The sequence below is a fragment of the Dromaius novaehollandiae genome, chromosome 1 (genome assembly GCF_036370855.1).
Source record: "Dromaius novaehollandiae isolate bDroNov1 chromosome 1, bDroNov1.hap1, whole genome shotgun sequence".
Lineage (NCBI taxonomy): Eukaryota > Metazoa > Chordata > Aves > Casuariiformes > Dromaiidae > Dromaius > Dromaius novaehollandiae.
Genome location: NC_088098.1, coordinates 143,588,077 through 143,614,768, shown reverse-complemented (window position 1 = coordinate 143,614,768; position 26,692 = coordinate 143,588,077).

Genomic DNA, 26,692 nt, shown 5'->3' with positions numbered 1-26,692 from the left:
AAGGAAGGCACAAGTAGCACAGAGAGGCTTTGACACTAATCTGACATTAGCTATGGTTTTTTTCTGGCAGAATTATCTTATTGAATTAGCAGATTTTTTCCTTTTTGTTTATCCTTTAAATCATATGCAGGAGTTACAGTCTTCATTTTGCCAAAGACTATGCCTTTGGAAAAAATATTACAAAATTTGAAGAAATATGGTATAATTTAAACATTATTTTTCTTATGAGAAAAGTGCTTCAAGACAGTGAAGAGCAGAGTATCTTAAGAATCCTACAACTGATTTTACATTTTTGTTTGTTTGCTTTTCAGAACTGGTAAAGTTCATGGAATGGTGAAGTGGTGACACACATTAATCAAAATCAGGCAAGACTAGAGATGGCTGAAGACCTTTGAAACCTGTGGGAATGTTCAGACTGAGAAATGAGCTGACTGACACTAACATTTGCCTAGTGGCAGAAATGGGACAATAGGGCAGACAAACCTGCTAAGAAAAAAATGAGATTGTATAATGGAAGAGATTACAGTGCCACTGTATAAATAAATTATATTCTCCTAGCTGGAATATTCTTCTCAGTTCTAGTCATGACGTTTTTTTAAAAATAACAGCATAGATCCAAGGGCACGTGACAATTCTGTAAAAGTCTAAAGTGGTTTCTTCACAAAGAAATATCAAATAGATTGGACCTGTTTCCTGTTCAGAGAATCAGAGAAAGGTTGAGGTTGGAAGGCACCTCTGGAGATCATCTAGTCCAACCCCTCTGCTCAAGCAAGGTCACCTAGAACTAGTTGCCCAGGATGGTGTTCAGATGGCTTTTGAATATCTGCAAGGATGGAGACTCCACAACCTCCCTGGGCAACCTGCTCCCGTGCTTTGTCACCTTCACAATAAAGTTTTTCCTCATGTTTAGACAGAACTTTCTGTGTTTCAGTTTGTGCTCACTGACTCATCCTGTCACTGAGCAGCAATGAAAAAAGTCTGACTCCATCCTCTTGACACCCCCCTTCAGACATTTATAAGATCCCCCTCAGTCTTCTCTTCTCCAGGCTGAACAGGTCCAGCTCTCTCAGCCTTTCCTCATAGGAGAGATGCTCCAGCCCCTTAATCATCTTCGTGGCCCTTCGCTGGACTTGCTCCAGTGGCTCCATGTCTCTCTTGTATTGGGAAGACCAGACCTAGATGTAGTACTCCAGGTGTGGCCTCACCAGGGCTGAGTAGAGGGGAAGGAGCACCTCCCTCTACCTGCTGGTAATGCGCTGCCTAATGCAGCCCAGGATAGCGTTGGCCTTCTTGGCCACAAGGGCACGTTGCTGGCTCATCGTCAAAACTTGTTGTCCACCAGGACCCCCAGGTCCTTCTCTGCAAAGCTGCTGTCCAGCAAGTCAGCCCGCTGCCTGTACTGGTGCATGCGGTTTTTCTTCTCCAGGTGCAGCACTTGGCACTTCCCTTTATTGAACTTCATGAGGTTCCTGTCCTCCCATTTCTGCAGCCTGTTGAGGTCCCTCTGAATGGCAGCACAGCTCTCTGGGTTAATAGCCACTCCTCCCAGTTTTGTATCATCAGCAAACTTGTTGAGGAGGCACTCTGTCCCATCAAACAGGGCACTGATGAAGATGTTACACAATATTGTATCCAGTTTTGACCCCTGGGGGACACTGCTAGTTACAGGCCTCCAACTGGACTTTGCACTCATAGCAGCTCTCTGAGCTCTGCCATTCAGCCAGTTTTCAGTCCACCTCACTGTCTGCTCATGTAGCTCGTACTTCATCAGCTTAGATGTTTAGCACAGATAAATAAGATGAGACTGAAGAAAAACACACTAAACATTCTGGAAGAGGTAATTAATATCTTTATCCTCTCGTATTACAGCAATCAGGGACTTTCAATGAATCTCAGAACTAATCAATTTAAAATCAAAATATATAATCAATCCACAGAACTCTGGGCCACAATGCCATCTTAAAAGCATAAAATCATCAAGCTTCAAATGTAAGTCAACTCTTCAGCTGCCAGAGCCAGGGGAAAATTCTCAATGGGTCTGTGCATCGCTGACTGATCTTTGTATTTTTCTCAGATGCACCCATAGCTGGCTCCTCACACAGACAAAATACTGTATCGCTGGTCTGATCTGTAATGACAAATCCTATGGTCCACTGTTTTCTTAAGAGGAAGAAAGGGTCCATTAACACACAAGAATCTGCTTTTGAATCACTCTTTGTTGGAATGAATTTTTAAGCCCTCTGAAAGCTGTTCCAAAGGCAGGAGTTCTCTATTTAATGTGAAACAGGTCTCAGGAAATAGGGCCAGATAAAGCAGAAAAGAACAGAATCATTGAGATGAACTGAATAGATAGTGGGATCCAGTTATTTTTTGTTTTCAATAAGGAATGTTGGGATAAGTTAAGTACACAATGGAAATCCAGGTTTCAAATACACCCAAGATCTAAAGTGCTTTCATGTGTCCAAAATTACTAACTTCATGGGAATTATCAAAAAGGGAGTGACAACATGTAGGATTGAAATTCTAAAACCACAATGCCATGTGTTTAAGACTTCACTATGTTTATTGCCTTAGAATGTATGTGATTTCTTCATGTTTTTAGCTTTTCTTCTTTAAAATGCTTTTTTGTAGATTTTTCAGGTTGGCAGTGAAGTTATTTATAAACCAACACCGAGAAAGGAAATGTTCCTCCACAGTCCGCAGGATGGAGACAAGAATAATCTTTGCCTTGCTCTGCTCTCTCTCTCTTTTGAATAAACATTTTGCTTACAGTTCATGCTTTCCTATTTAAAATAAGCATTTAACATTCACAAGCACTCCTTTAGAGTCTGATCCCTAAACCAACAGAAGCCAAAGCAAAGAATCTCACTGACATCAGTAAGCTTTGGATCAGCCCTGCAATACACTGTCAATCACTTTCTTTTGCATAGGTCTGCAACCACTTTGCTACCATGCAGAGGATAAGGATGTGGAAATACTTTGGAAGGAAAATTACCACAGAATGTAGAAGGCCTTGCAGTAGTATTCAATTTAAAAAAAAAAGAAAGATACTGTATAGGTTATTATAAAAGCTGCTTTCTATATTGCTACGCTCGGTGGCTGATGACAACATGAAGGAGTATCTGTTTACTCCCAAATTTCTCCCATTACATGATTTCTTTTAGAGTGTGTGAAATTTTGTAGTGGTTATGTTATGTAAATGCATTGCATGAATATCTTGTGTTGTAATTGTTTGACTGCATTGTCATTTCCTTGACCTTTTTCAGGAGAGAAGATCAAGCTAAAAAGGAAATCTGGGGAAGAGATAAAAAGATCCAAATGTCATATAAATCCCCCTATTTCTGGCAATTTTTCCAGCACAGCACCCAAGGGGCTGATCCTAGCCAGAAGAACACTTTGGCAAACAGAAGTCTTAAATAGCAGACACATCTGCTGCTAAAATTTGGCTGTTGATAAGCTGGAGAGACATGGTTAAAGACCGAGTAATTTCAATGTCTGCTGAAAGACCATTTCTGAGTTAGTTTGGGATTTGGGATATTTCTCTGTCAAACTGATGATCTAACAGTGATAGTGTGCAAGAGACAGATTTCCAGCATTACTGTAACTTACCAAACAGTGTAATATAATTATTAATAAAACAAAGCACAGTGATGACTTGTGAAGGAATGTGGTCTCGGTTACCATAACACCCTAGGGTCATTTAAAGAACACAGTATTGTTCAATATTTGTGTGGAAAAAAAATCTGAAATATAACAATTGCTTATTTTGCAACAGCTACATGTGCTATATAATTTCTTTGCAATCCTTATTTTCCTCTGGAGGGAAAGTCTACGTATCACTTTATACTTCTTTAGTATCCTGCGCCTTAAAAACCAAGCACTTGCCAAACATTTCTGAATGAATTACACTTCTTATCCTCAAAATACATTCTAGGAGGCAGGTGTTATTGTCTCTAGTTTTCATGGAGGGGAAAGTGAAATATTCATTATTAACCACAAGAACATTGTTGTCATCATAAACATAGCTGCTTTGGGGCATGAATCATCTTTTTGTGGAGTATGCTGTACCTAAAATAATGGCACTTTAATTACTGTCTGGAGGTGTTACTAGAGTACAAATAACAGTAGTTGGGAAAGAAACCTATAGCAGAAACAGAAATACAGCCCTCAGGGTTTTCAACATCCAGTGTTTCCTTGAACAAGACCACCAATCTTCACTTTCCGGGATGGTTAGTCATGTCTCTTTAATTTTTAAATACAAAAATAAAGTTCCTTCTAGGAAGGGGTCTTGAGGTTAGCAGTAGCAGTTAGTGCAGGAGATGCATACATTTTCTCAGGCACATCAGCTAATCTTCTGGAACAGCTCTTAGTGCTAAGCTGACTTGCTTCCTTCATAGAGCAAGGTTTTGAAAACTGCTGTTTGTGTGTTTGTTGGAAATAGCTCAGTATTGACTAGATGTTGTGGATCTACAGGTAAATAAATCTCTTGTGTTTGTTTCTTAGTCAAAGGATGCTCATTCTGGCCATGCTTTAAAAGCTCTACCATCTTCTTTAGTGAATGCAAAAGAGCTAGGTTGCTTGAGGCCTTTTTTCTTGGGTGACTAGAGATAGACTTGTAAAAAGGTACTGCTCACCTGAGGTTTCATTAGCAGAATGAAAAGGGAGCTTTTCCAGCTCCCCCATTGGGAAGGGCAAAGCGTGCAGTTCCTCCCAGGATTTCTTGGCTAGTTTTTTTCAGTAAACACACTCATTTTTGGAGTGGTTTCATTGCTCAGTAGGTTTCCCTCACTAATGAGGGAGTCCTAGTAGGTGGGAAATCTAGAAAAAGAAATAAACTATTTCTTCCAGAACTCAGGCAAGGTGAAGGGACCTTTTTCCATGAGAAAGGAGGACTTGCTTTTGCCTGGCTTTGTTTGCTGCATCCTGGGCCTTAGTTATTTCTAGGGGATTTTATTCAGTAAGTGCATGAGACGAAATGACTCCTGCATGCTCAGAGAAGTCTTATTCTTGACTAAGTATTGCTTCATGAAGGTGTATTAAAAAGTAAACAATATACCAGGGTACAATTTTGGGCTTTTAAAACGGTGGCAAAGTTCAACTGCTGTTATCCTGTTGCAGGGGGAGGGCGGAAGAAGAGCAGAGTGCAGAAGTGAGCTGACCAAATGGCTCGACCGCTTTGGGCAAATCTAGTTTATTTCTGTAGGATTACAAACTTACTTGTTTTGGAGAACTCTTTGTATGTTGTAGAAAAAAGTAAGTTAATATTTTACTAGCTTGCATCAATGACATCTTTTCGTCTCACACTAGATCTATGACCACAATTAAATGCTTTTTCCCCATTCCCAAACACTGATGCTTAGTCTTTTAGCCTTGTTTACATACATTGTAGCCCACCCAAAACAAATTTGCAGAGATGCTGGGAAATCAGAAAGGTGAATTTATATCAGCTCCACAAGTAAGATAACTGCCATATTGCCTCTGAGATTCTGCACCCTCTATACCTCTGTTTCCAATACAGTGTTTAAAAAAGAGGCTTTGAAACATGATCCTTGCTTTCCAGAAAGCAGTCTAACCGTGCACTGGAAAAATAAAAGCTGCACCTTTGGGCATCCCGAGATGGGTGAGAAAGATCAAAACTACAAGATTTCTCTCTCACACTCACAAGAGCAACTAGCTGAAGGAAAAAGCAGCATGACCACTCCACTCCATGTTATTGTATAAATTGTCCTGGTGCACCCCATAGCTTTCTGCAAAGTCGGAGAGGACACTTCTGATGCAGTATTTCTGCAGCCATTGGGGATTTCTCCAACAGTGTTATATGCCAGCTTCTGGCTGCCCAGATCTTCTGAAATAATTGCAGGGACAGGGACTCCTCTATAAAAGAATAGTCCCAAGCATTTGATGCAAAAGTCTGTCCATGAATTTGGTAGTCAGAGCTGTTCTACAATGTCTTGTAGGCTACTCATTAAAAGAGTAGTACCTTTTCCAGACTCAGCATCAATAGAATAATAAAAGTAGAATATGTGCTCAGATGCCTCATAGCCATGGATCAACCTGGTTATCACCACTGTTATCTGCAGGGAGACGGCTGAAAAGCTCATGGAGCTGTTACAACCTGTCTGGTGAGTGTGGATGTCTAGAGAAACAGCCACCCTTTGCTGCCAAGATTAGCAGATATGGTATTTTGCTGTAAGTAATAAAGTCATGCCTGAGCTGTTGCTCTGGGCTACTTCATCAACGTGATGATGTCCACCTGATTGAAATAGGGCAGATGTACTTAATGAGAAGCTTCATGAGGTACTGGACTTGTGCCTGTCAGGAGGATTAAGTTAGAGAAAAGAACTTGGGCAAATCGCTGACCTGTTCCTTAACAGAGGCTCATTACAAATTTGAAGCAGGATAGAAAGAGCCCAGCAGTTTCAAAGTCTGAGAAAAAGAACTGCAAGCAGAAAATGCTTGCATTTTAGTTGGCCCTCAGCTGCTTAGAGGAGGTGGTGTGATGGAATGAGCAGGAAGCGAGTGAGTTCACTCTTTCTGAAGGTGTAGAAATCATGACTCTCTTCATACAGGCAAAGGAGTAGATTTTATTTTAACTTGCTGTGAATAGCTAAGGAATCTAGTAATTATTCTGGCCTGATTTATGTTATAAGGACATTGTCAAGTACTTTATGAAACAGATTATAAAACTCTTCAGCACTTCAGCACTTTCTCTTGAATGCATGAAAATAATTCTTCCATTACCAGTTGCAGCCTTCACCATTTGGCAGCAGTTGGTTCTCCCTCCCTCCTTTAATTTATTTTTGAATTTTTACACATACATTACATGTTGTACTACTGTATTTGTTCTTCAGTGACATGTAAGTTCACCTCTGCCTATCTGCTCCAGAGGGAAGCAAGTTTCAGTATGAAGCTACTATATCTGGATGGGGCAGGAAAAAAGGGTGGTAAAGGGAAATAAAATTTAAATGGTGGTAACAAATATTGCATCTCTTGTTTGAGATGCAATCCTCCTTTTGCCATGGTTGTTATTAGGAAAGCTGACATAATGCAGGAAACATTATTGCTTTAATTATGTCTGAAGGGAAGATTGCCAGAACTTAGCGAACAATAACTTCAGCCACAGGAACTAATGGGAAGGCAAGGACTGATGAAAGAGCCACAGGGTGATTAGGAAGCAACTGCATATAGAGTTTGTCTTCCATGACTTGCAGTATGTCCTATGCCAACCTGTGTGAGTGTGTGTGGGTGTGTTTGAAAAGGAGCGGTACAGCTCCCTCAGCCGTTTCTGGTAAATCTGCCACCAGTAAGTGAACTGAAAATGAACTTTGGACAAAACAGCAGCTCCAGAGAAGGCAGAGTTACATCTCTTTTCCAAAAGGCCCTCACGCCCATTTTATCCTGACATGCTACTGTATTATATAAATTTTTCCAGTACTAAGAACAATTCCATGCTTCTTTCACCATTGCAAATTCAATAGCTGTTTCCAACCCTGCCGTGATTCCAGAGTGTTTACACTGGGCCCCCTCTCTAGTCCTCAGGAACATCCTTTGAGACACTGGGTCTCATGCCTTTGCCTCTCTTAGTATAGAAAAGTATGACTTTCTCAATATTTGAGTCAGCCTTGTTTTTCTGTTGTGCATCTGGTTTTGCATAGCAGTCCCTAAGTTTCCCTTGGGAGCTGGTGACAGCCTTCTTCAGCTGAGGTATTTATTAGGAGCAACCATCTCTACAAATGCAGAGTGGGGAAGGGCTGGCTGAGCAGCCACTACACAGAAAAAAAGATCTGGGCTTATTGTGGAGCGCAAGCTGAATGCAAGCCAACAGTGTTGCAAAAAAAGCACTCTAGAAGGCATATTGTCTGCACAACCCATTAAGTCGTCCTTCTAGTCTACTTGAAGCTCTTGAAGCCTCAGCTGGAGCACTAAGTATTTTTGGGGGTATTGCAGTTAATAAAAGATGTGAACCAGTTGGACAGAGACCAGAGGACAGTGACAATGAGCAGAATTTGGAAAAAGGAATGGCTTCAGAAAGATGACTGAACAGGGGTTGCCTACTTGAGAACAAAAAAATAAGGGGAACATGATAACGGTTGTCAATATATAAAGGGAATAGAAAGGACCCCCCACACACACACCTTTTTACCTGCTACCTACAAGAAATAATGGGTCTGTATTGCAGCAAGTGAGATTAAGTGAGACAAGAGGAAAAACCTTCACAGTCATAATGCCATGAAATAATTTACCTAGTGAGTTTGTGAAATCTTTCCTGATGAAAGTATGTATGAACAAACACATTTGACAGGCACTGATGAGAATGATATTATCTACAGATGACCCTTTTTTCAGGCAGGTAATAGAATAAATGATCTCTTGAATTTCCTTCTATTCCTATTTTATGTGCGTCTTAGGTTTATCCATCTTAACTATAAGAACAAAGCAGGGTAGAATGCAAGGCTTTTCAAACAGCCTGTATATATGCATTTTGCAGTACTGTCTGCCCACGCATTGCTGGAAAGGATGGTGAGCCCACATGCTTTAGACAGGCCCAGCACGCATCATTACATACCAGTCTGACAGCCTTCCTCTCTGAAAGAGAGGGAGACCTTTTATCTGACCTGGGTCCTTAGTTCTCTAAGTCCTTACATTTTTAACTGAGTTTGGTAGGCTCAGTGGAAAGTAAAGTTAAGGTATGGCTCTCCCAGGATTTTCTACCAGGCTTCGAGTTCTCCCTGGTAACTGTCTTTTCCTCATTGTGGGATGCATTTGTAAGGGCTGCTAGAAAACACACAGGAAAGGACGAGAATGACCCTTCTTTCCTGTGCTTTTCCTAACAACCTCTGTCATTTACTGCAATATAAGTTGTACAGGAAATCTACTCACCAGAACAACACAGTCAGTACATAAATTACAGAACAGAGCCACATTTATACCTAAACATTTTGAATGTTGGTACAGAATCCACACCTTCTTACACCTGACAAAGAAATTGTACACTGACATACTAATTTCTGCCTTACTTCCTCCCTTTAAATTTATCCCATATATTTGAATGCAGACTGCCCTGAAGGAAAGAAAGCTATGTAGGCAATCTTTTTTGTCTCTCAAAATCACCCCATAATCTACCCTTTAAAATGTAGCAATGTTAATGAATAAATAAGACATTCTTTCAAATGAATTTAACCTCTAGAAAATAAGTCAAGTGGATTATAGGGCAACTTATAGGTCAATATAGCCTTGCAGTTTAGCTTTTGTGGAAAAACTAAACGTGTCAGGTGTGTTCAACCTGTCAAATTTGAATCATTTTGATATCTCTGTTTAGTTCTGACTATTGTAGGTCCCTACTGAGCCTTGAAATCATATTATTCAACTGAAATATGTGATATGGAAATCATTTATCTTCACAGAATTAGTAATCACATTCTGCACTTGTGATTTACTTTTTTTAATGTAGATTTTTTAGACTGAAGGAGATGAATGCAATTACACAAAATTGTGCCTCAAAATATGTGGTCTGTTATGCTCTACTTACCTTTGGAGCAATACAGTAGAAGGCTCATTTAAAATATGCACTACAGTCCAAATCCATTTCCCCCCTCTCAGTCCATCTAGAGGACAGATGTCAGACAGTCATTAGGGAGTCCCCATAGAGTCAGTGAAGAGAAAAAGGTATCTCCAGATTTGTCTGCCATGATAACATATGAGAAATATTTCTGTTCTGGTGTGACAAATCTCCTTCTGAAGGCACCTGATTTTCCTCCACTGTCTGCAGAAGGTAGGTTTTGTAGCCTGAGCTAGTTGTCTTTTAGATGTCCTAAGGCAGTTCAGAAGAATTTGTTTTATAATGAATTATAAAGCGAAAGAATATTCAGTACTGGAAATACTTGTTTGTAGACTTGTTGAAAAAGCAAAGAAGTCATTTAATTATATATGACTCAGTGGTAAGGGTGAGAATATTGATCAATCATAGGAGCCATTTTAATAACATTTTAATAAACTCCAAGATAGTTTTGACTACAATGTTCACACTTGGGAATCTTAACATTTTCCATGGCACTATAAGAAATGGAAGTGTTCATTCTGTGCTGATTCATTGAGCCACATTTAAGCAATCAGGGAACTGAAATATTTATCTGACATTAGCAGAGGTGTGTGTTACCTTTTAAATTCCTTAGAGACTCCAGGCTACTACTAGTGAAGTTATCATATCTACCTACTCTGGAAAAAGCTAAATAGTCCAAAAAGATAAATGTAACTGTTTACAGAACATCTGTTTTAAAAACAAACAGCTAAAGCACGCACAAGGACTGAATCATATTGGAAATGTAGTAAATACCTTTCTAGTAATTTCATATATAGGAAATATTGTTTGCACTTCCCTGTCTACAGGCACCTTTATTATGCATGTGCAATTAGATACACAGGAACAATTTAAATGAGAAGCTAAAGTATTTCTCCCTAAGTTTTGCTTCCCAATGTCTATTTTGACCAAAAGCTTGATATTTTGGTAAGGCCTGGAAAACTGCTTTCCACGTAAGCTGAATAAGCTTACTATTGTCCTTTGACATTTACTTCTACCTTAAAATTATACTTGTTTAAAGTAAATTAAATATGGTCAAAAGTTCAGACTGAAGTCTTTACATGATATATGTACAGGCCAGAAACACTCTGCAACATTTATTCCACTCTGCTCAGTCGACTGCATGTACTTTTTCTATTTTGGGAAATCCAAGATAAATGTTCATATTAAAAAAACAAACATACAAACCTCCAGCCACTTTAATTTAAAAGTAGCATTGATCACTTTGTCAAAATTAAGAAGCTATTGAAAGTTCTTGTTGATTCATTTGTCTGTAACAGAAGAAGATATTAAACTTACTATGTACCACAGAGAAATGAAATGACATGGAAGACCTCCAAAGATAAAAAAAAATCTTTGTCATATTTTGTTACTTGTTCAGATTTCCCTGTTACTGTATTTCAAAGGCTATTTATAGATGTAGACAGGACAATTGTTCTTATAGGAAAGACTCAAAAATGTTAGAAAATATGGTCTCTGTTAGAAAACTAGTAATCCACATTCTGCAGAGAAGGAAGAAATCAGTGCAGGGTGTCTGATATAAACCTCTGTAAACAGCATCAAAAGTTGGCTCAATATAATGCAAAACAATTGTCTAGAAGCAATAGGAGGTACAAGAATGTAAAATGTATATGTGTGTTTGGCCACAAGTACATGTATTTGATAACCAGACGAGATGTGCCTTACACATACAAATTCTGATTCTGCAGGGTTTATCCCAACTTCATTCATTGAGACAACTCGCACATAAAATTTGCAGGACTGTTAACTGGGAGATATGCATTCACAAAAGACACACTGACAAGACGCTAGTTTCACCCTGGATTTCCTGACCTCTCTCCTAAGCTTAAAGAGTTCTTGCTGCTTTTGATTTATCGCCTTCCAAATATTCAACACATGTTTCAGTCACAAAAATAATAGTAGCCTGCAGCCATTTATCTTAAAAGAGAGTACAAATAAAACATATATAATAAATTATTAATGATACTTATTTGTAAATTTTTGCTATGAAGCAGCAATCTATTTATTTAAATTGCCCAGTCTTGAACTAGTGAGTTCCAAAAAATCAGATAGTGTTCTTATATGACTTACTTTTTGATCATATCTGACAAATAAGACTTGTATGGCATTTATCTCTCCAAGTTGTTAAAAAATTTGCATGAATCCTTCAAATAAATATAAAATTAACAATGTCAGGAGAGTTGCTTCTAGTCATTCTTAGCCTGTAGTTGTACCAATAATGTTTATTTTCATCTTCTTTTAAGAGTGTCCACCAGTACTATTGATATCTTACTAGTAGGACAGATTGTCTAGATTTTCAAACATGCTTAGAAACCTAAGCTCTCCATTTGGTACTTGTGTCATCCTTAAAAATACTTCTCAGAGACTTGGGAAGACCCTTGGATGGCTCTCTTGTTTATATGCAGATGACAAGTGTGCTCAATCATATTTAGATAATAGAGACAGGTCTTAGAAAAAAAATTATATAAAAAAGAAAATATTAAAATGGAACAAAAAGATCTGAGTAGAAAACAAGGATGGGGACAGAAATAAAATATACTCATTCTTGACACAGTGAGAACCAAATACCCTGCATTAGTTATGCCTCTGTCTTTTCAGATTTTCTTTTAATCATAAGGTACCATATTTATATTTATAGATCTATTGCTTTGGATCATCTCAGAGCTTATCAGTGAAAAAAAAAGAAGAATTTTTTGTTATATGCCTCTCATATGCAAGCAAATAGGACAGTGGTTTTATTGGTTATAAATCAGTTAATATTAGCAGTTCAAGTAGTACCTTAAACAAACAACACAATTCAGTCAGCACTACTCATGTCGAAAAGTATGAAATGATCTCCCAGTTACATACCCTGACTTTGCAACATGTGTTTTAAATTTATATACTTAACTGAAAGGAAATGAGCATGTACTCCAGAGCATGAAGTAAAATATTTCTCCAGCTACAGTGATGCTCTTTATACTTTATCCACGACTAAGATTTAATGGAATCATCTAAGAAAAAAACAAACATTCTGTCTCTGTCCTGATGCTTGCATAGAGAGACTACAAGAACTAATTCTGAAATTTATTTCTGGAAGTGAGATTGCTATTAGAGCAGGTTTGGCTGGTCAGGTCTCATTACTCAAATGCTGTCACACTATTTGCTCCCTTCATCATTTCTGAAGCACTTACAGAAAGTGAGCTCTGATGCACAGGGAAGCCCCCTGGGGTCTGACAGGTGGGAAATATATTGTTCCCAGTGCTGCCTCTACTTTCATGAATTATAGTGGCTTTGTTTTGACTGAATCCAGTGACAAAGATCATCTGAAAAGAAAACTGTTTTTGTGATTCCAAAGTAGGCTCTGGGAACTCTGACAGGAAGGGCAATGAGCATGGAAGTAACAAGAGGAGTCTGACTGTTCACTCTGAGCATGGCATGGCATATACCCCAAATCCAGGACTTTTTATTGGTCTTCAGTTCTTGCATGATACAGAGATCATAAGTATCTTTTAAGCTATGACAGTCAGCATTCTTACTGTAGGTTTCGGGTTATAATCTAGCCTGTGAATTGTTTGTCTTAAAAAAGAACACTGTGGCTCTTTCCACTACTGAAAATAGAAAGAAAAAAATCCTAAACAAAAGCCTGGTATTCAAACGTAAGCGTAAGGGAGTTTAATCCCTTGGCTGCAAAGCTGCACCTCATCCTGTTGTTGGTAATAGGAGCTGTGCCAAAAATAACATCCCCTTCATTGTGCCAAACTGATACTGTCCAATGCTTTCAAAAAGCAAGAATATCGCCAAATAAAATAGATTTCTGAGAATGAGCTGGTGTGAACTCACGAACCACTTTTAAACTCAATTTACACATTGAACTTATTTAAGTACTGAAAGCTGGTTGAAATATTGCACTAACTGAGAGATGACAGGAGTAGCTCCTCCCAATAAACTGTAAAGCAGTCAGACTGCAATCTCTGGCTGATCTGTAAATATTCACCATTTTGGTAGGTAGGTGGTCAATTTTAATGCTCTTAGTGTTTTATTTTATAGGAAGGAACCAGTAATGTTGTTAACAGATTATTTTTTTCACCTCTTTCTGTGGGCCAGATTGCATTATGTCTTCTAAGTTTCAACGTTTCTTCTTTTTTACTGAAAGCAAAATTAATAAAGCTCTTGGATCGTGGAATGATCTCCATAATGGAAAATATTCTAAAAGGTGTCCGAGCTATTTCAGGTACCCAAAATGTTTTTGCATTAACGTGATGCTGTGTCCCAGCAAATGAGTCTGAGTACAGTGCAGTCTGGTATAGCACTGCTGTGCCTGGATCTGCGGCAGTATCTCCACCACGCAGTGCAGGTCAACAGATAGGGTTTGGTACCAGCTCAACCTTTGGTGGGGCACAGTGTAGAGAAGCTTGAATTAAATTGATCCAACAGGTTTTCTGACTTAGATCATTAAAACTCTGACTTGGGCCCGCATGGTGGAATTAATGAAATTTAAATTAAAGAAGGGTTGATCTCTTCACAGCTGGATTTCTTGCCCTAAAAAATGTGTTGATGGTGTGTCTTTTTTATTTATCTGCATCATGGAAAATAAAAAAGCTTTAGAAATTGATGGGAGAGGAAAAGAGGAAAGCAGGAAAAGAGGAGGAGAGAAATCCATTTACCCAAGAAATACTCGTAAGTTCTGTGGTAATGAAATCAGTGCCTTATAACTCAGTTAAATTGAAGTTTCTGGCATAGGTCAAGCAGTTGAGGGAACTGAATTTCAGCTGCCCCCATTGCAGGTGAGTGCTGCTGCTGCAGGGCCATTTGCTGGTCTGGGAAATGTTCCTCTCTCTGGCTCTGAGCACTCATTCCACTCTGGGTGAATTTAGCTCATACAACATCGCACAAAATGGTTTTGACACATCTTTGTTTTCTGAAGAAAAATTCCTTTTATTTGTTTTTGTGGTCAACTGTACACGTTTTCCTATGGAGGAACTCCCTTGAAAAATAATAATACCACTGCACCAGTTAGCCAGAGTAAAGTGTCTGTCCACAATGGAAGAAAGTTATTGGGATGTCAACAGGGATTCAACAAAATAGAGAAATTGATGGAATTGTGGCTGAAATCCAATCTACGGAAAACTAATTACAACTGAAACCATTACATAAGGCATATATTTCTGTTCATTTCCTTTGTGTACCAAGTCATTCTGACTTGATTGCGATACTACGAGAAGGCTTTTATCATATACAGAAAGTGGTCTTGTAACAGTTCAGTGAAAGTAATCTGTGTTATTGCCCACTGGAGAATGCCGTCATAATACGAAAAATGTGAAGTCCAGAGGTCAGCGTTCCAAGAGGGTGGAAGGCAACCAGACTAGCCTGAGCCCTATTGCCTTTAGCTTAGGAAGAGTTATGGAGAAGCCTGAAGTAGTTTACCTGCAGAGAGTAGGGCAAGTACACCTCTAAAATACTTGTAGACCACCCCACTTTTGCCTTTTGTACAAGCATTCACATCTGTGCTTTCTCTTTAGGAGGAACAGATGTGCAGAATAATTAATACAAGCCCGAAACAATAGGAAACACCCCTTGATCTTGATTGGAAACACCCAGTGCAGCTGCATGAGAATATGCAAAAGTGGCTTGTAGAGCAAAAAAAGAGCTGTCCTTTAGCTGCCTTCTCCACTAAACATTTCCTGCCTCTGAATTTCTTTAAAGAATGAACTTTTCTCTAGCAGAAGTCTCTTGACCAGATGGCTGATCTTCTAAGGCAGGAGAAAGAGACAGGAAAAGAGGGAAGGAGAGCGAGAGAGAAAGAAAGAAAGAGAAAGAAAACAGTCAGAAAAAGAAAAATGAATTCATGGAATGAATGCTAATTCCCATCAAGACATTCTATCTATTACACAAGCACAATGTAAACATGCAATTAAGCACAAATACTGTGATCTATATGATGAAAAAAGTAATGACATAACCATTAACGATGAAGTAAATCATTCCACAGATCACAGCCAGTTTCAACTCTAATTCATTTAGTCCAAAAAGTCTCAGTATAAGCTTGATTTTACAAGGTCAAAACTCATAGAAGACCCACAATACACGGAAAAGGTATGTGCACCTATGTGTATGTACTGGTGTTTTTGTATCTGTTTACTTACTTTACTTGTCATATGAAAATCACATGCACAGGCAGAGCATTTGCCTAATCATGGGTACTAACCATGGGTTTCAAGATATATGAGCCTAAGTATATGACAAACTCTTATATTATTTATATAAAATAGATTATTATACGTGGAAGTTTAACATAAGCAAGTTCTATGGGTTCTAGCCATAAGGCCTTCAGCTTAATAATTACTGATATATTTAAAATATTTCATGAATTGTTTTAAAGCAGTTTGCAGTCTCATTTTGTATTTTCCTTGTTTAATTCGCTCATTAACGTTTCTCTTTGCTTTTACAAGGACTCTTAGCATTCCAGCCTCAATTTAATCTGCAGAAGTTCTTCTCCAATTCTTAAAAAACAAGCAAATAAACAAAAGCCCTCAGTGTGTCATTAATTAATTCACATATTAAATTCTTCAGAGGCTAATATCAACTGTTTAATCCCAATAGCATCTGAGATGAAATGCGTTTTAGCAAAAAGACGCCTTACCTCAGTGTCTTTAAAGTGACAGCTTCTCAATCACAGTGATGGACTGGCTAGTTCTCAGACTCAGTAAAGATTCCAACAGCCTTCAGCCCCAAAACACCCGGTTACGCACTCCCATGATAACTCTTATGATTGCCATCATCAACCGCCATTTTTCCTTCAATACTGTGCTTATAAACAGAGATCAAGAACAAAATTGGATATTAAAAGTTAAAGCTTCTGTTCAGTCACTCACTGGCTAGGCTAGAGGGGTGGAGAGTGAATACTTTGGTCCCAGTGCAACACTGATAACCAGCCTTAGAAGCAAATGGGAGAGTGGTTCAAAATCCTTTTGAGGTGTGTGTCATGTTTTGGATTGTATAAATAATAGAATAGTTTTTGTATGGCCTCTGCAACTCACTGAAGTCATGCAAAAACATACCCAGTCCATGTGATGAGGTGACTAACATTTCTATAGTAAAGTTTCTGTGGTAAAACAATTTATCATTCCGTAAGAATGCACAAAAGTGAGACTTTCCATTGCTAATGGCAAATTTATTAGTGTTTTACTTTTTTAGTACATTTTAAATTCTCTTAAAGCATAATAAAAAGCTCAACAATCATCAGCAACTAAAGTATACATCTGATATGGGGAATATAAGACTACTTCAATGAGAAAAACTATTTTTTTTATTTATGCCTTTTATACCATTTAAGCCAGTTACTCATTTTTTTTTTCTTACTGATGCTTCAGTAATCTGTTTCTGTTTGAAATACTGTGCTTATTTCAAACAACTGGGAGATTAAAGGTTGGTCTGGCACATTGTTTCCTAACTGGAAATACTCCCTTTCATGCAAGACAGTGTGCTGTTCTTCTCAAAGTTTCCAAGTGATAAAGAGTAGAGTCGGACAGGAATTTTCTTATTCTCTATTATTGCTCAAGTGAGCTTCACTGGAGTGTACTATGAAATTCATTTACTAGGTTAGTTTATTCTGGACTAAAAATTTAGATTGGAAAAGGGAATAAGTGCAAATAAAACAAATTGTTGCAAAACATTCCATTCAGATGAGAAAAAGATTACCCACAATTTCAGTTGGAAATGAATAATTTGTTCCAAGGCTGAGGAGAGCCTAGTGTTTCATTAACTACTGATTTGTGGTGATCTAATTTGGGAATTATATTTTCTAATCCAGATGTTTCCTTTATTACACATTTCTACTTCATTCAGACATGGAAGAGCAGATGGGAAGGTGCTGCGCTGTCTCCCACATATGTTCAGAATTTAGTCTTCCTTCTCCATTGCTTAGGATTTAAAACTCTTCAGATCTATATTCTGCTATATCTTCCCTCCACCTCCTCTCCTCTCCGCTTCCTCCTCCTTCAACCAAAAGCAAAACCTATGAGCCAAAAACCCTCACACCCAAACAAGTCTGTATACACATCGACACTAACAAAAAATCCATAAAGACAAATATTGATCAAGAGTTTGTTCCACTGAAAAATGTTTAAAAAAAAGGAAAAAAGGGGCTAAATTAGGCTCCTAAAAAAGCTCTTGATTGAAATCAGCTAGTACATATCTTAAAGTTAACTCTAGATGTTTTATTTTGAACTATTCTAATAGTTATAGCATTAAGGACATAGTCTTTTTTTGTTTAAGAAACACATTAGCCTGTTACTTAAGGCAGGTGGGAGGGGAGTGGTGCTGAGGCAATCTAAGAAAGGGTAAATGAGAATAGTTTAACTACAGCTCAGTGCCTCATATGATAGGTAATAAATCCTACAAATCCAACCCTAATCCTGCATACAAAGTCTATTAAACTTACAGTTAAAGGAACCTTGAACTCTGTTCCATGAAGCAAATTTACACCCCATGCTTTTTTTATGCCTGTCACATAGATCAGTGTAGGAGAACTCCCTTTTTCTGAAATCTGTTTACACTTCAGCGGTGGCAGATTTGTTCCTGCCTCCAGCTTACATGGGAAACACAGATATTCCCTTTGTTGTTATAAATAACTTTATTTAATTGCATTTTATATTAATTGCTAAAATGTTTTGATTACTCACTCTCTCGTCTCATTTACTGTCAGTGGAACTCTTTCCATTGCCTTAAGTGGATTTTGAGTCTTACAGTCTACCACTGCATTTTTTTTTTCCTGATAGTTAAAATCTTCTTCTTCTGTAAACAAGTTCTTGGTCCTCCATTTTCCTAGATTTTCATTTCTTGCAAACCACATCTGTGTGACTGTTAGTGCAGTCAGATTAGTTTACTATGCGTTTATTTTGCCTTTTGCACACAGACAGGTAGTATGCTTTTCCCTTTGCATCTGATGAATGCTGACTTTTGCTAGAGGCAGTAGCCTCCACTACTTAGTGAGGTCTGGTCATCTCATCCAACTGCTCACTTCGGTACCCAGCTGAACCACAGATGTGAGGAACCTGATCACCCTTTGCTGTCTACCTGCGAGGCTTCTGCCAGGGTAATTTGACTCAGCCAAGATCCATTGGGAAGAAACTCTCTGTATTGATGAGAGGAAGACTGGCGCTTGGGGGTCTAGCCGGATGAGGTGAGTCTGGCCAGACAACCCATTTTCTGAAATGTTTTGGAAACAAAGAACTGCTAACAGTACCTTCCAGGTCTCCTTTCTGTTATGTGTGTAAATTCATGGCTCAGTAAAGCTGAGCTGATGTACAGCACAGAAAATGACAGCATTTAGCCTTCTAAATGTTAACATTTGCAATGGTCAGTATTAATAAATGTAAGGAAAAATGAGAGCTCTCATTTTAAAGAAGAAAGTCTGGCCTCCTGAATCTGGAAAGAAAATCCATTACTTTTCTCTCAGGCTTCAGTTCTTGCAGGATAGAATAGAGTGAGTTAAAAACCAAATTCAAATAATCCATTAAAGCATTTAAAACCACTAGTTAATTCATTTTAAAAATTGTTTATTGATGAAAGTTTCAAAATACTGATAAGATCTCGTTTTGGTTTTAGAACAAACATTTAAAAAATTTCCTCTCATAACTGATTTCCAGTGGATTAAAAAGTCTGGTTTAAAGAGACTGAGTGAGAAAGAGTTCTTTTTCTTCTCACTGAAGTGAAGTTTTGAAAAGAAGATTTAAATTTCACCTTTCAAAAGCTTCATCAAAACTGGGACATTCCTCCCTTCATAAATGTATGTATAATCTTTCAGCTGTTTTCCATAATGAAAAAAGCTGATGGAATGTTATGTTTCCCTGTTTTTTTGAAGCCAGATACGCTCTAATAATAGGCTTAGTCTGGGAACAGTGTATAGAATTGTGAGAAGTTGTAATACTATGGATTAACTTAAATCCTCACTGATTTTCCACAGTGCTACTGCCTGTATTAATCACTAAATCACTTTATGCACTTCTGAAGACTGTATGGAGAGTTTATTTAGGTTGCTCTGTGCAGCAAATATCACAGAACAAGATTTTAAAAGGGAAGATGAGGGAAAAGTTAGAGTGTATTTTTCAATAGCTTTCTGCTTTTACCCACCTTCTTTTCTTCATATGTATGAAAACTCTGGTAATTTTATTTTGACAATGGATTTTTGTTTTTCTCAATAAAATTCAGACTCTGTTAAAGTTTATTAGGCAATTCACCTTAAATATAGTTTTATCCAATGACGCCATTTAAAAATTTTAATTAATTAGTATTATTCATATAATGTACAGAAGTGGATTCAATGTTTCAGCAAAGCAGTTCATTACTCTACGATGAGCTGGTGAGATTGTCCATGTAGCTTTTTAGGCTCGTTATTCTGCTGAGGGGCACTTGTCCTTCCCTGAGATATCTTTGTTTGTTGATGTGTTTTATTGCTGATAGATAGGGAACAGACATGGTAATTTCAGTTAAAAACTATCTGAAGTTGAAAACGAGGTAAAAATCCTCATGATAATATAGATTTTCAACCAGTATCCTGAGGACATTAAGGCAGTTCAGATCTGGATCTATTTTTTTTCCCCCATGATACTGGAGGATTGGCTTATCCTAAAAGGTAATGAGAAGATGGGATATAATATCATTTTTCAGGTGAATTCTTTAATTACTTGACCTGCTATATGAATCCTATCACTACAGCTCTTTGATGTCACTAAAAATGCTACCCATGTTAGTTTTAGACTGTACATAGCTGTTCTCAAGTCTTTCTCCAGCAGAGAAGGAAGAAAAGACTGAAGAAGAACATAAACATTATAACTCTTCCTGCTTCAGGACCTAGCTTGTATGTTCTGACCACCATGTGGAGTTTATGGATCTGGGGTTGGTGCCTAGGATCAGATTGTTAGGTGCATCTATGGCCCTAAAACATTCAGGAGGTAGGTTGGCCACAGGGCCTATAGACAGCATTATGGTGCCAAAGTGGTGGTGGCACTGAAGAAAGCTGGTCCTAATCTTAGGGCTGTGTGCCAACAGAAAATGCTGCAGGGCGGAAGAACAAACTTTGAGTTGTAAGGAAATGTCTTCTTCCACTTGGGATTCACAGCTCCAGATTTTGCCCTGGTGTCCAGGTACCTGCTGCTTTCTCACACTCTCACAAGAATGCAAGTGGTGACCATGGCGCTTGCTGCTTTTTCATTTAATAGCCTGGAAGTAAGAATGTGGGAAATCCATATGTATACTTCCTTCTCTGTCTGGAGACATTTGAACACATAGTATCACCTGTCGAGTACAAGTGCACCTCAAAGTAAGGTAGGGTGAGAAATCTCTCATCTTCTCCTGCTGAATCTCTTCCAGTTAGCACAGATTACATAAATGTTCACTGGGCCCGGAGGAAGAGGATGAGTGAATGGCTGAGCCTGTTATGAGAGCTGTCACCCAAGAAGGATTGAGCAACACTTGCATCCATTCTCCACTGAATATAGTCAGGACTAACTTGGCCATATTTTCAATCACTCTGCTCTAACTTCCTGCAAAAAATATAGTTTATGATTCCTGAATGTTGTGTATTCATTTATCTTTCTGAACTGCGAGAAAACTAACGTGGAGAAATGCATAATCTGTAAATCTTGATAGGGTTTAGGCCTGTTTACAGGGCATTTATGGACATGCCCAGTATGAGATGCTCAACTGTCCCAAAGAACAAATGACAGCCCATAGGATTAATCTTCTCTTAGGCCAAACAATCATTGGAGCGGAATTTTAAGAATCTACATTTTGAACTAGGTACCTAATGTGATTAGGCCCGTTGGCTTCACCCAGTTCCCTTTGTGGACCTAGCCCTACACCATATGCATCTCCAAAATCACCCTATCCAAATGCTTTTACTGCTGTGATATCACTCATCTTTAGTAGCTTGTTTTAAAAGCATTCCATTTGACTAAGTCACCTGCCTTAACTCCCAAACACTGAGTATTTATTAACTTGATTTCTTCACTGGAGGCTGGTAGAATCTTTGTTTAGGTCAAGAAGAGTTTTTCCCTTAACTCAATGGGCAGCTCAATTAGTCTTCCTGTTAGTGAGAAAAACAGTCCTTTTTCCCATCTAATGCTGGGTCATTTCCTTTCTCCTCCTTTCTCTCAAATGTAAATCCCTTGATCTGGTACAAAGGGGAAGTTAGTTACAGATGTTTACATGCTTCACATCTCCCAGCCATTATTTTGTGCATAGGCAGTAAAGATTGACATGTATTGTGTAGTTCTATAGACTACTTTAAAGGAATACTACTTCTGCTTCTCCTAGAGCAGCAATTTGATTACATTTTTAGCATTTTCCCATTCTCTTCTTGTAATTATAGCTTTGCTTTGGTTTAGAATTAAAAGGAAAGTTTTGTAACTATTTACAGAGACCACTCTATGAGGATGGATTCACCCACCATTGCTGAAGATCCAGAGTAACTTCACTTTATTTTATGCATACACTGAATAGACAACAGGCTCATTAAATTATCTGTTTGGCTCATGTCATATTTAGTCTTACAGTTATCTTCCTCACCTCATGCAGAATTAATATAGCTCCATTAAGGTGTCAGAGGACTGGTGGTAAAACACCTGAGGATCAGGTCATGGATATTTGTGAAGAAGACATAGCCGTAACACCATCTCTTATAGAGAATGTGCATAACTGGGCATGTAAATGGAATACATATGTATATTTTTGCTTCATGGATGTGGTCTTTTTATAATTTGTTTAACTCTTCCATCTTGGAATACATGCACTTCATTTCTTTTTAAATAAATCTGAAAAGGGACTTAAGTTTTTGGCTTGCCATGTCACTTATTACTATATAGTAACATATGTAATCCACCACTAAATTAAGAAATTTGCGTTGTTCTTTTTTTTCAGAGCAATCTGGTTAGTATTTGTGAACTGATAATATGGAACATTTACTTTGAAGACTTATTTTGGGGAAAAAAAACCCCAGAAGTAATGACTATGCCTCTAGTCTACCAGTTAGCATATCAGGTCAAAACTATACCAAGTAGTGGTCCTGATTGGGAGTCTAATGTGGGAGTTTTTCTGCTATTGGCTTTATTAGTCTTTGGAAGAAATCCATGCCTTGATTGCTGGTAGACATATACAGGAATAAATTTGGCTTAAGTCAGATAAACTATTTAGTAACAAATTGTTGTTTTATTTTTTATTATTATTACTTCTAGTATTGCTTACAGGATTTTTACTTACTTACTGCAAAAACTGTAGTTTATGCTTCCTGAATGCTTGTGTATTCATTTATCTTTCACATCTGATCCCTCACATTTCTTACATAAAACAATAAATTTCCTGTTTACCTTTTATTAAAAAATAACTAATCCTGAAGATTTGGTTAGACCAAAAAAAAAGAGGAAAATGATTATTTTTTTCCCTCCAAAGATAACATTTATATGAATGTTAAATAAAATGAGTATGTCTGCATTTGTGTGTCATGTACTGCCTCTCCTCACTGAGCTGTTTTTCTTTTTCATAGTCTTCTGATGTGCTTCCTGGATCAGGTTGAATGTAGAAACAGAAACACAAGACTACCATGATGTTTCTGGCAGTATTTCCAGACCAGTTGGAAGCAGGGAAAGCCAAAACACTATCTGCTTAAAGCCCTTTTGGTTGTGAAATTTTCAGGCCAGTTTGCAGACACAAATGCTTGGATAAAGTAAATAAGGATGAATTCATGTTCCTGTAATGTCACTGTTTTTATTTGGTGGAATAGTGCTCTATCCACTCTCAAAATCCTTGCCTTCTCCTTAAGCTCGTACTGCTTCTCTTTCACTGTTGAAGATTATTAACAAAATCAGCCAACTGATCAATAATGACATTGTGGATGTGTAGAAAAGTGCTTATACAAGTTGAAACAAGCTCAAGAATGTTTTAGATCTCTTGCATGAACATTTTGTGCATATCTCCAGTCTCTTTTTAGTCCTGGTCACACATAATTTGGCTTTAACACATTGGCAGGTATATATTCATTAAAACATAAGGATTCTTCAAATGTAAGTCCCCTTACTCCACCGCCCGTCATCTCAGCCATAACATTTCCTGGGTTCACCCCTCTTCCCTTTTCAGTAGAGGGCAATGTCCCCGCAGGTAGGTTTCACAGGCAATTTCCAGGCCTTGGAGACTGTTGCTTGCCATCCACATCTCCACGTGACCACTGATGAAGCTGTTTCCATTTCTTCCTTTTTGGCAGAGTAATATGTGTTCTTGAGAGGAATAGCTCTGATGTCTGGTTTGAAATGAAACTTTCTAACCTACCTATTCCCCTAACAGAGGAGAAGGTGGCAATAATCTTAGGTTATCATTTATGAACGAACACTGTCACGGCCAGTGCTCCGGGCATCACATCTGAGGTTCAGTGCTGCTCTGTGACTTGGTAGTTGTTGAAGAGTTTTATTTCTGTGGCATATAACATGGTCCTTGCATGGGTGTTTTTTTATGGTAGAAGCTGTATGAATTATGTGATTATGTTTCAGATATGCCCCTATTTTCTGTTTAGTACCTGGCCCTTATCCATGCTTAGCCAGCTAGAATTGAAAAAGGAATTCAATTCCTTATTACTAGCCTTCTCTCAAGTGTTGGACTTTGGATGTATGCTTATTCATTGAGCAAAGATACATAAGAAATGGAGTACAAAAGTAATTAATAGAAGCATGCTGTTGAACACGGAAGAAAGACTTCTTCATTTCTTTTCAGGGGTTGAAATTAAAAACTTAATAGAAAAGATCTTTTTCAAACAGTGTTATCAACCTCCTAAAAATAAGCACAAGCAGCTATGCCTATAGCTGTGAATTACACTTTATGCCAGCGAGAGTATACTCAGCTCTGAACATATCTTCTCAAAAGTGGAAATACTGGAAATAAAATGGAAAAATGGAAATTCCTGATTTGAAAGATGCCTTGAGAAGGCAAAGGAGATTTCTTTGTTATATATATATTGCATTAGCCATTCAAGATTAGAAAATAATTTCTCTTTAGTATTTTTTACATTGTTCATCTAGGAGATGGAACACTAAAAAATAATCCAAAACATGACGTTGTGTGTGTTCTACAGAGATCTTTTAAATCTATGTGAATGACAATGCAGGAAATTCGGAGGCTATTTTTTCCATTTCCTGCTGATATTAACCTTTTCTTTAAAAAAAGGGGGGGGGGGAATTTCCTCTCATCTTGATACCATCAAGATATTGATTAAATAAGCTTGCAAAATACATGATTATTTTTTTCTTTAAATGATTCCCTCTTTTCATTTAAATGATTCACATTGATTTTGGAGGTATAATCTATAAAATGCAGTAGTGGGCTGCTATCTGTATAAAGTGCAGCAAATGTCTGTATCTTTTGTTGTATGACTTCTAGAATATAAACTAGCTGATGGAATATAAACTAACCGATGTAGTCAGGAGACTATCATCTAGCACAGATATCTATGATTCACTTCCAACCTGAATTATCCTACTAGTCTGAGAATCACAACTACTGTCCACTTTACATTTGTTTTGGCGAAATTCAATCTATTTTTATATAAAAACTTGGCAGAAGTAAAAAATAAAAACAAAAATGGCTCAAAAAGAGAAAAATTTTTAGATGAACCATTTTAATAGAACACTAGTTAAAGAAATGCATTAAAAAGGAATAACACAATGTGTTGGATTAAAAGTGGTGCAACAGTGTAAAAAATGTTAAGAACATTTCAAACTAATTAGATGCTGGGTGTGGTATCAAATGGTGCACAGAGTTTTATTGTCCAGTAACATTTGTGAATAATCTGAGAAAACTTTAGACTTTAGTCTAAAGACTATTAGACTATAGAAAACTATAGACTTTTTTCAGACAGTGGATTCCAGATCTGTAAGTCATGGTTTTGTCCCAAAATGTGTTCCAGCAAACAAGGAACTGAAATTTGCTATGGGTGGAGCAGCTGTAGAGTTTTGCTCTTCCAATTGAGGAACAGAACCGAAATCCGGTGGCTTGACATTTGAAGAGCAATTATCAAGGACTTCACTCAGTGGGGTGGCTACATACTTATATTCAAAGTGCATGTTCAAACATACCAGCAAAGACAGTAATTATTTATTAATTTTGATTACCTAAATAGTTGGTAATAATCATTTTCTGGTTATTAATAAATGAAAGTTAAATGCATACATTATTGTTCTTATTTTTCTTTTCTCTTATTGTCCAGTCAATTCAATCTGGCAAAAAGCATAATGCAACTACTGACTAAACCAGCTGTCCTGTGTACTAAAATCCATATGCCCAAATGTCAGCACTTAAAAGCATATCTATTCTTTCCCTCCAGAGGCTTTTAAGAACATAATCACAACACAGTTAACAATAATTAGAAAAGCCCAACAAATATATTCTTTAAGCAGAATTGAAAAACAATGCCTAGGTATGTATGTATGCACAAATATATAAAAGCATCTGCATTTTATGGAGTTAAATCCAAATTTACATACTAAAATATATGACCTATAGCACTAATCACTAAATGTAGCCCTGAAAACTAGCTGTTAAAGAACAGCGAATTGAAACTGTCTAGAGGTAGCTGCTTAGCACAGCTTCTATAAAACTTGCTTAGCATGAGTAGCTAAATTTGCTGAAGCCTTAGGCTGCACTTAGATAAAATAATGAACTTTTACTTAGTCCAGTAAGAAAAGGGCCTTAGAGCTGGTTCAAGCTAGGAAGATAAGGAAGTTACAAGCAGTCTGCATTCCTGCGTCTCACACTCCGAAAGGGAGGGTGTCAAGGCTTTGAAATAAGACCAGTGCAGGGCATTAGGACCTTGAGGGGCAAAGCCTTAGCTCACTGCTGGGGCAGTGTTAGTTGTTATGATTTAGAATCACCTCCTCCTCCTCCTCCTCAGGACCTTGAGAGGAAACAGTAAGACCCAAAAAGAAATGAAGGTACAAACGTCAGCAGAAACCGCAACAGTAAAGATGAGAGAGAAAAACAGCCTGCCTAGGAACAATGATGAGACCCAATGAGGAGCAGGAGATCCCAGACCTAAAAATCACTATTGGTCTGAACTACCACGTGAGGGGTGGG